The following is a 10,986-nucleotide window of genomic DNA, read 5'->3' as shown; positions in this document are numbered from 1 at the left end:
TCTACCAATAACACATTATTTGATTTGTAAATTTAATTTAAAATTTTAAACTCCTTAACATTACCCCACATACAAAAGATTTCAAAATATAAATAGCGTGATGTGATCTAGGACATCTTTACTCAAGTATTTCTTGGTTATTGTTTGTAGTAAATCAATATATTTTCTTTTTGGTTCTCCCCAAATTTCAGTCATAATAAGTTAATGACTATTTGGTTGGTTCCAGTTAAAATAAAATAAAATTCATATTTCATTGTCATAATAAGTTAATGAGCTATATATTGTGAAGAATGTTGTGGCCTATATTTTACAGAGATGTGCGGCAAAGAGAAGAAGAGAGATTGGAGAATAGACTTGAGGAATTGTGTGTTAATTCTACAGTCCTTGTGCCTTTATTTATAGTAATTAGGAGGAGAGAAACTTGTTTTCTAAGTAATACAAAGTATATTAGGGAAGATCTTCTAGATCCCAAAGGATTCCTACTTTATCTCTACTTAGGATTTACACAATCACATATTGATAAGAACATATGTCATAACACTCCCCCTTGAGTGTGCAAATACTCAAGTAGATGGCGCATCAGATCTTCAGGCAAATGTAGAAGTAGTGGATGAAATCGTCTCGTTTAGTCGGCACAAGTAGCGAATGCGAGTCTCAAAACAAACGGAAGAATGCAGGAGTGGTAAAACTCACAAAACCTTGCTATGGCAAAACCCAAGGTGGGAGAAAAACCCATAGGCTAAGGAGAAAAGTGAGAAGTTGCATTAAGTCAAAACTATACGTCTTCTGGACGCAAGTAGAAGAGCTTACAAGGGTATGATCAGCCCAGGATGGGTGCCTCGTTAAAACCTAGTTAGGTAGCAAAAACCCAGTGGGAAAAATGCTCATAATCGTAGGGAAAAAGAGTACATTAAGATCAAGTGAGTATACTTCTAGATACTCCCCCTGAGTTTGACAAAACTTCGAAATGAAACTACAAGCATCGCAAATGAGAAAGTTACGCATACCAATTCCTTGGACAAGCTTCTGAAATTTAGACTTCAGTAGTGACTCCGTGTAGATGTCAGCAAGGTTATCTGGGATTGGACTGCTTGACTTCAATCTTCTGATGCTCATGCTGATGTAGACACAATATGCTTGGTGTTGACTTGTTGGATGTATCATGATTTGGTCGATACATACAACGTTGTATTCATGGATCGTTGTTGGGACTCAACGATGGATGAAAAACGCAGGGATTTTGAATATGCTCAACAAGAATTCTCAACCATATCTCTCACGTGATGAGACATAGTGAGTCTTGGAACGATTCAAAGGTTTCGCAACAAAAGGTCTATCTAGTTAACCTCCAAGATATTGCGGTGTTCCTTAATGGTAAAGACATAACCATGCGGGAACGTACCTTGTGTGATCAGATAGACGGTCTGATTCAGCGAATCCCACAAGGTAGGCATCATTCCGAAAATCAAGGGGGTGTGATCTATTCTGAGATGTATAGGGAATAAGCCCAAATCCGTAGTACGGAAAAAAATGTCTTTAACACCAAATTTGGTGGCGGAGTGTTAGGCGCAGTGCTGCTTTATGCCAAAAGATTATCAGCACATAAGATGTCTGATCTAGTGCATTTGAGCTAAGTACAACAAACGCCAATGGTACTTAGATATGGCTGCCTCACGTTCCAATATGGAACCTTATGCTTCATACCCTCCGTTAAAGGTCTCATTTGCATCTAGCATACATATGATCGGGATATACTCATACGTAACACCTTCTGGGTCTAGTTTGAGTGGTGGACCAGAATACCATCAAAACTAGCTCGAAACTTCAGGTCGAGGTAATGTCAAGTTCTCCCAAGATCATTCACCTTATAGTCCGACATGCGAGTTAATTTGCTCAACTCTAGCAATTTTGGATTTTATACACGCAAGGGCATATATCCCTAATTGATCAAATATTCACTTAGACGGGTATACCACATCCGCCCAGATAGTTCTGCATCCGTAAAGTGAAGGCTTCTTGGGAATCAAGAGGATGTTCTTGTGGTCTAGAACTATTTGAATCAGTACATGTAAGTCATTTGAAAACTCCATGTAGGTTCATATCACGATCCCAGAGATACTACAACCACGTTTGTAATGCTGCAATCAATCAAATGGCGTATGAGAGAAACATTGCGCCACAAGGCGCCATATTGCACTATTTCATTCATCTCATTCGTCATAGATTAATTCTTTTAGTTGACCAATCAGTTCTACGTTGATATTAATCAACGGAACGCGGTTCGTTATCATCCCTTTTCATTTATGTCGGTACCATATAAATGAAACATCATTTATGATAATCTCATTCCAATTTCATATCTCATCCAAACTAGTATACTGGACCAAGAACTTTAGGTCTCGGGAGTAATCCGGATTTAATCTCATGAGATGAAAAGGTCTGAGACAGCGATCAAGGGGCGGATTCATTCGTGCCACGTTCCTCCTCTTTTGGGGAGGTGAATCCTCGAACCGAGTTATCTACCATGCTTCTGGCATAAGATAGATTGATTGGCTAGTCGCCAATGTACGAGGGTCGACCACAATTGTGGTTTTCCTACTTTCAGGACAAAGGTCTGAAGTACATTTGGTACACATCTTTGCAGGCACATTTGCAGCTGGTATATGTGATCTCGTCACTTTTTCTAGATCAGAGGAAGTGTCTGGTTAAACTCTGACGATCTAGACTGGGATCGATATGAGACATAGTGGGGATGTCCACGATAATTTGCGTCGTTCTTTAGGAATGGTGACATTCTTATCTCCCCCTAACGACGGGAAGACTGGCTCATAAAAGTGACAATCCGCAAAACGAGCGGTAAAGAGATCGCCTGTCAAAGGTTATTTAGTAACAATTATTAGAAGAAGAATCATAATCGACATAGATTTCCATCCTTCCCTGAGGACCCTTTTGTTCTTGTGTACGTAAGGGCGGCGCAAATGGCACATAGACCGCACAACCAAAGACGCGCAGATGCGATATGTCGGGTTCGTATCTGGTAACCAACTGACACGCGCTTTATAAGGTTGGGTCGTGACGGGCCTCAGGCGGACCAACATGGTTGCTTGCAATATTGCATGGCCCCAAGCAGAGGTCGGGAACTGTGGTACGTATGACCAGTCGACCACGCAATCATTTGAAGGCGTTTAATGAATACTTCTGCTGGGTCGTTCTGGGTATGAACATGGGACTGGATGTTCAACTTCAAAAAAACCTAATCGACATGCAATATCCATCGAGATTTAAAGTGTTCGATGTAAATGCCGATGTAAATTCTCCAACTTATCCAATCAAATAAAGTTGATCAGATAATCAGGGTGGTGAGCCCTGAGCTTGTTAATCTGAGCTACCAGTGTGGAGAATGCAACTTGTGGACAACAACCACACGTGTGACAAACGTGTAGAAGCATCAACCAATACTATAGAATATTTAAATGGTCCGTAGGGTGGTTGAATCTATCCACAAATGTCCCATTTGAATCCTTTGTAAAGAGATTGATGGTGCTAAGGTATAATACGTGTCCAGGTATGATTTCTTTACTTCTGGTAAAATGATGCCCAAAACGGCGCATCACGAATCATCCTAGATATCCCAAACGTACATCCATAGCGAAAATTCCTTAGGAATCGCGGGCTTCTGGCCGGCCATATAATGGGGCTGAATGGATGTAATCCATTCGTTAAGCGTTCCATCTTCTCTAGAATATGCATTTAACTATATCCGTAGGAAGTGCAAAAATGGTGATATGCCAAGGAATTTTTACTCCATTTTCTACATTGGTTTCGATATGGTAATAATACTCTCGAATATCCTTAAAGCTCAAAAGGGTGTTCTTCCGGAACGAAGTGAGTATAAGGTTTCCCTTTATGGTAAAGTTAATACCATTGGACAATATAGGGCAGTGTCATGCCCCACAATCAGGTTGGATAAGCCTGAAAGGTTGTCAGGGGATGATTAGGTATGAAGTTAGCATAGAACCAGACAACTAACTTCCCCACAAAACATACCTAAGCATGAGTTAATTGTAGTCACATGTGGTAATCTTCGTTAATTAACTCTTTTACATCCAAACACTAATCTTAAATCCGAGAACAAAATAAATTATTCACAAAATAAACCAAAAAAAAAAAAAAACAATGGGGTTCGGCCAATAGGCCGTCCATGTCAAATTTCGCTCTTCCAAATGTATTAGGTGGAGCAAAATGAGTCTTCACAAATGGACTACGAGAATTGTACCTATTCATGGACGTAACAGTTTCAATCATGTTTTGCTTCAGGCAAAAATTCATCTTTGCATGATTTGAAACAGTCCATAATGGATTTGAAGAGTCATGGAGTCCTCAGCAGGGAGGTACTTCCATTGGATATGCTTCAGGCATAATTCTTTGAATAAGGATCATGGCAGATGCTTATTCACGTCTTGTATCCACATAAAGTAGTTTACTATTCGAAACTTCCAAGTCAGTGAAATCGAACTTGTTACGGTTCGACAATACGCTGAATGGAGGAAACAAGAATGTGAGTGGTGTTTTAGGAAATAAAATTGCCATAAACAACAAATTTAGAACATTCAGGTTCTAAGACATGGTTTGGTTTAAACGGATTTAAGCATGGAGAACTTTGGGTCTCAACATGAGTGTTGCGCATTAAGAAACTTCAGGTTCATATGACACTTTTCCGAAACTTCGGGTTCGGAAGTATGAACTTTTAAGTTCATAATACCTGTAGACAAACACAAATATATATGCAAGCAAATATACAACAAGGATATATAAAGATATAACTTCAGGTTTATAATTATAATTGAATTAATTTATTTGGACTTCGGGCCAAATTAAAATGTGGGTGAAAAAAAAATATAAAACCCATTGGGCCTAAAAATAATTAGGCAGATAAAATGTGGGGCCCAATAGAAAAATTAAGTCCACAGGGTGGCGTAAACAAATGGGTGTCGTGTGACCTAGGCCCAAAATGGGGCTAGGGTGTCTCGGGTGGGACTGCAGGCCCACGGGGACAGTATGGGGTTGGGCTGCTGCGGGCAGCCCCCTTAAATTTTTTTTTTTCACACAAAGGGCTGCATCAAGCACACCCAAAAGAAAAAAAAAATCCCTTTTTTCGGGCTGGGCCACTGCAAGCGAGCCCAGAAACAAACAAATTTTTTTTTCTTATTTTTTCGCACGGGTTGGCCCGTGACATCTCAAAACAGCAGCAGGCCCAAAGGCGCTGATGCAGGCCAAGGGACAAGAGCCCACTAGGGCTCGGGTTTTGGGATCCAAGACACCCCAGCGGCGCTGCGTGTCGGAATCGAACCGGGGGGATGCCGGCGTCGCTTCGAGCGACTGTCCTCGGGGGTTTAAGGCATGGTGAAACATGTGGGTTCAACTGGGAATCGTAGTTGTAGACAGCGACCTTTGGTTTCGACGTCGGGGGATCCGAGAACCATCGGGGTTCAAAGAACCCGGCGGTGTTCATTGAGCTTTCTGAAAAAAAAACCCATCGTCTTCGACGATGGCTATGTCCCAATCACAACTGCAGGTGTGAGTACCCAGTAATAACGGTGAAGCCGTGGCCGACTTCGGGTGGCACCGTGGGTTAGGGTTTGATGCCAAAGGCATCTTTCAGATTGGAGCAAGGGTTTTGCGCCGGTGCTTCGCATCCTATTGTGGGCTCGCGTGAGCCCAGTGATGTCGGGGTCACGGGGAAGAAACCCTAGGTTTCTTGAAAAATTCTAATAGAATTTAATTCAATTATATGCATATGAAATTCAATATATATTTCAATGAATCACATATTTACGTTGATGCATATGCAAATAATAGTTTCAATGCATGTACATATGTACGATTCAATTCATGGCAAATATCAAATTCACATAATTGCAGCAATTTTGGTTATGAGGCATACACAATTTATGTAGAATCTAAAATACGTTAAACGTAAAGTTGGGTCATGTATCATGGTGAATGTTCATGCTATCAGGGCTTCAAAAATATCGAGTTAAAAGCCGTTGTTTTGGAAGAACCTGATTGCGTGATTATATGAATGAACTGGTTTGATGCAGAAAAATTATTTCTTCAATTTCGGCTTTCATCTTCAAGCTTGTATCACGTTCAACATAAGAAGAAAAATAAATTGAATCAATAACAATATATGAATTCAATAAAATCAAGATTTAATCAATTAAAAATAATTGAAACGTAATACTCCCCTGATTCTAGACGATTAAATTCTCTTTAAATTCTTCTAAGCACAACGTGAAGAGCGTGCTGATAACGTGTTGTGGCCTATATTTTACAGAGATGTGCGGCAAAGAGAAGAAGAGAGATTGGAGAATAGACTTGAGGAATTGTGTGTTAATTCCTCAGTCCTTGTGCCTTTATTTATAGTAATTAAGAGGAGAGAAACTTGCTTTCCAAGTAATACAAAGTATATTAGGAAAGATCTTCTAGATCCCAAAGGATTCCTACTTTATCTCTACTTAGGATTTACACAATCACATATTGATAAGAACATATGTCACAACAAAGAAGAGTTTTTCGTCTTACTGAATAAAGTTTGATAATTATTTAAGGAATAATGGATATTAATTTTTAAATCAAATTTGCAGACCAAATGATATATCACCAATAAGAAACAAGCACGTTAATCGACACTTGGTTAATAATCCAAGAGTAATGCTAGAGAGACCGAAATTGTAAATCAATTTTTTTGCAAACCAAATTATGTCTCATCAATAAGAAATAAACACGTTAATCAACGTTTAAGTAATAATCTAATCATCAACAACCACATCATTTAGTTTGCAAATTTGGTTTAAATTTTTTTGTCTCCCTAACATTATCCATTATCCAATAATCTACAACCACATCGTTTGATTTGCAAATTTGGTTTAAAAAATTTGGTCTCATTAGGATTACCCATATTTCAAAGTCAGAAGCTGAAGGTATTTCCTAAATTTCATATTTTAGTTAATATATTTTACATTTTGAGGTGTGAAATTCAAATCCAAGTGTTTAATCAACATTTCGAGATGTGAGATTCAAACTCGAGTATTGTAGCATAGAAGTATAGCAGCAGTCCACATGAAACCACGTAAGTGCACACTCGACCGAATTTTGAACCTTTTTCTGATTGGCCGGAATTTCGCGAGATATTTTCGGTCGGAGCTCCACATGATTACGACTGCGCCGCGACCAAATCCAGAAGTTGTTGGACGACGTAGTATTATTTCTTTCTAGTTCTGGATGTATCCAGAGAAGTATGGGGGATTACCATTTGTTTTTTGGTGGGGCATCGACCTCCATTCGTCCATTGCGCCCCGACAAAAGACATGAACTTGCATGGACTTGGACGTCCTATTATTACAACCACCAATTTTCTAATTTAACCCATAATTTCATTCCTCCAAAATATTTCCATCAAGCGTCCAACTTTCACTGGAGATCTTCTTTTGGCCGGGCACATCTGATGAGTGAAAGAAAAATCTTACCCATACTTTGCACATTGAATATTTTTTTCTTGTTGTGAGTTTGAATAGTTTAAAATATAAATAACAAATGATGAGTTTTATTCTTATGCATGACATGATGTAATTGGTGTTATTAATGTAAGGATAATAATATTTACATATTCGTTTTTACCTCTCACACACTCTTGTTAAATTTTTATCATCAATCTTCTTCAACTGTTTGATTCGACGGCTAAAAATTGAGATGATAATGTGAGAAGTAAAAATAAGCATGTGGATAACATTACCCTTAATGTAATTAAACTTGACATTTATACTCATGTAGTATGAAAATCTATTTTTCTTAGATCTTAAGTATATTCCTCTGAATAAATTGCCAGGGAACTCGTCCCAAACCGAGTCTGAAAGGACTCTTCGCCCACGAAATACTCCTTCATTTGATCATGCTAGTAATTATGGGTCCCACTATCAATTTAAATTATGGAACCCGTAATTAGCATTAACGTTCGAAGTACTATTACATGAAAGGAGAGTTCTTCCACACTCGCTTGGGGCGAGTTCCTTAGCATTTCCCTTTCTTTTGTCGTTGTGAGGGAGATTTTTCAGTGTAATCGGCATACGAGATGGTGCACTACGTGTCATTATACAAATTGTGGGATATGTGTGTTAAAATGTTAATAACTTAAAAAATAAAATTTATTACCACTTACATAAAAACATGTGATTTACCACTCGTCTTCCCGTCACATCTAAAAATTTCTCACGATGAGGTGGCTCACCGACTTGCCAGGTTTGTTCTAAACATCAATCACAATAATTTGAAAGGAGTTTCTTTCTGACATCATTCAGGACGTTCTTCTCCAAAATTCTAAGTTGTTGTCATTTTTCTATCGATTCTCTTTAAAAAAAAATAATGCAAAAGCATGTAACTATTTTGAGATTTTATGACTTACTCGCGCATATGATGCTTGTGTAAACTGTTGGAAACTATTAGTATTAGGTTTACTTTAATATTTGGTTTTTTGGGCTTAACCTGTTAGCTTTAGGGTTTTGGTTTTTTACCTTTTAAGATTAGAGTTAGTTTATTATAAATAACATGTTTGTTATTCAATCGATAATAAGTTAATTACAATGTAACTTCTTCGATTCATGTAGCATTTTTGGCAATACTATCTAAAATTTTATATTCAATTAGTTCGTTGCATACTCTGATATTCAACTTGGTATTAGAGCAAGTTAAATCCTTCGGGAATTAATTTGTTTTGGGGTTGATATCGATTTGTTTGTTTGTTCAGTATCAGTTTTGTATTAGTTAGTTTTTTTTTTTTTTTTTTTTAAAACAAAAGAAAAAAAGTTGAATCTATTTACTTGGGAGGCATACCGCGCAAAACCCAGAACCCAAAATCGTTGCGACTTTTCGCAGTTTGTTATCTGCCAGAACCCAAACCTGTACCGGAGCTGCCGTTTGCACTCATTCACATTTCGTCAAATTTTCTATAGTCACCACGACACTGTCGCACCTAAAACCTCGCACGCCTTCTGTCCTCGATGCCCTGAACCACCACTGTTGTTGAACCGCTGCTGCTCAGACCCGTTCGAATCCTTCATGAGTTCGAGACCACCGCCACACCCGATCGATTCCACTTATACCCAAGATCGGCATCACCATCGCATAACCAGAACTACCCTTGTTGTCGTCGCAACCGCCTCACATCTCTGTTTGAACCATCGCAACCAGACCCTTACATCCACCAGTCTGATCCGCTTGCCTTGACCTGTAACTAGAAGTCCAAAAATTCTCGCCGATCCTACCCGCTGCCATTGACCAAGGTTCTAAAAGGCGCTAGGCGTAGTCAGGCTGCGGGATGAGGCCTAGTGCCTAGGCGACTAGGCGGGCGCCTAGGCGGACTAGGCGTATTTAAGTAAATCTATTATATTTCGTTTAAATAAGTGTCTGCTTATACTTAAGACATATATAATTTCATCACAAACTACAATATAGAATGACATATCTAATGAAGTATTGGAACATAATGAAAACATGAGGACAAACATATAATGTGTGTTCATTTAAGTATGTAACAAGTCTTTTACAATTTATTGAAAAAAATAAAATGCAAAATGAAAGTTACGTATTTTCTGTCTAAGTAAGTCACAATCTAGGTGAGTGCCTATACGGTTTCAAACGGGCTAGGTGAGTGTTTAGGCGGCCACCTTAATAGGTTTAGGCGCAATTTCTTAATCTTCAAAAGCCTAGGCATTAATCGGGGCAATGACTAACTGCCTAACGCCTAGACGGGATCTAAACGGAGATTTTTAGAATAGAACCATTTACTGAACCACGATTGTTGCATTCCATGGTTTGCATGATCGGGGAGAAGACCCCCACCAATAAAAAAAGGGAAAAAAATAGGAAAAAGAAAAATGAAAAGAGAAGGAAAAAAAAAAAGAGGTTTCTTTATGAGATAGGCCCACACGGGCAAGGAGAAAAATTGTTAGTTTTTGAGTTTCTAAGAGGCCCACACAGGCAACGTGGCCTGTTGTTGAAATCTTCCGTTGTTGGTGTTGGTTTGTTTGGGATTTTTTTATAACTGTCACTTGAGTGATTGGACCTGTGACCATTCGAGTGATAGTATTTTGTTTTAGTTTGTTCATGCACTTGGGATATGGAAATCTCTTCCGTTTAGTGACAGAAGCACTTATATGCTTATTCCGCCAGTTTGCCAATCAAGTTCGTCAGTTCGCCTAACAGAGCCAGTCCGCCCAATGGAGCCAGTCTGCATCTACTTGTTTAAAACTCGAACAAGCTAGTATTTTTTTATAGTTATAACCCGCCTGAAACCAACCAAATTTCAACTCGTTCATTGATTGAGTTTAGTTAGACTGATCATTTACTCGTCCATCCCAACCCAACCCAACTCGATTAACCAAATCATATCTAACCAGATTGTAACTTATATCAATTAATTCTCATACTACACCCAAGTTGGCTAAGTCCAAAAGCCAACGCCATTTTCTAATATTTGTTTAAATTACCCTTTATAATTACTTAATCTTTTAGGAAATAAGAGGCTTTAATTAGTCAGCCCATATTTGTAGTCTCTAAATCCTAAAGCTTTATAGTAGATTGTTAATCTCCAAAACCTAATTTTGGTGTGTCTCAAAGCAGTTGCTCAACAACTTTGATTGATTCATGAAATTAAAGTTAACTAGCTTTGATGCCACTTAGCTTAATTTTTTTAGGAATTCTTGGTAACTAAGTTGTTACAGGATTAAGCTCAAAAAAGTTAGGCAACCTGAACCCAACCTAAGTAAACCCGAAACCAATTAAATCCGAGCTCAAATGAACCCGAATGAAACCCAACCCAAACCCAAGCCCGAATTATAAGGGTTGGGTTAGGATTGGATTGGATTGACCTTCCAACCAGCCCAAGTTGCACCCTTAATACCGTCTAATAAAATTTTATATTCAATTAGT

This window comes from Malus domestica, chromosome 06 (genome assembly GCF_042453785.1).
Source record: "Malus domestica chromosome 06, GDT2T_hap1".
NCBI classification, from domain to species: domain Eukaryota; kingdom Viridiplantae; phylum Streptophyta; class Magnoliopsida; order Rosales; family Rosaceae; genus Malus; species Malus domestica.
The sequence above is the reverse complement of the archived record's forward strand: the minus strand, read 5'-3'. Positions refer to the sequence as shown.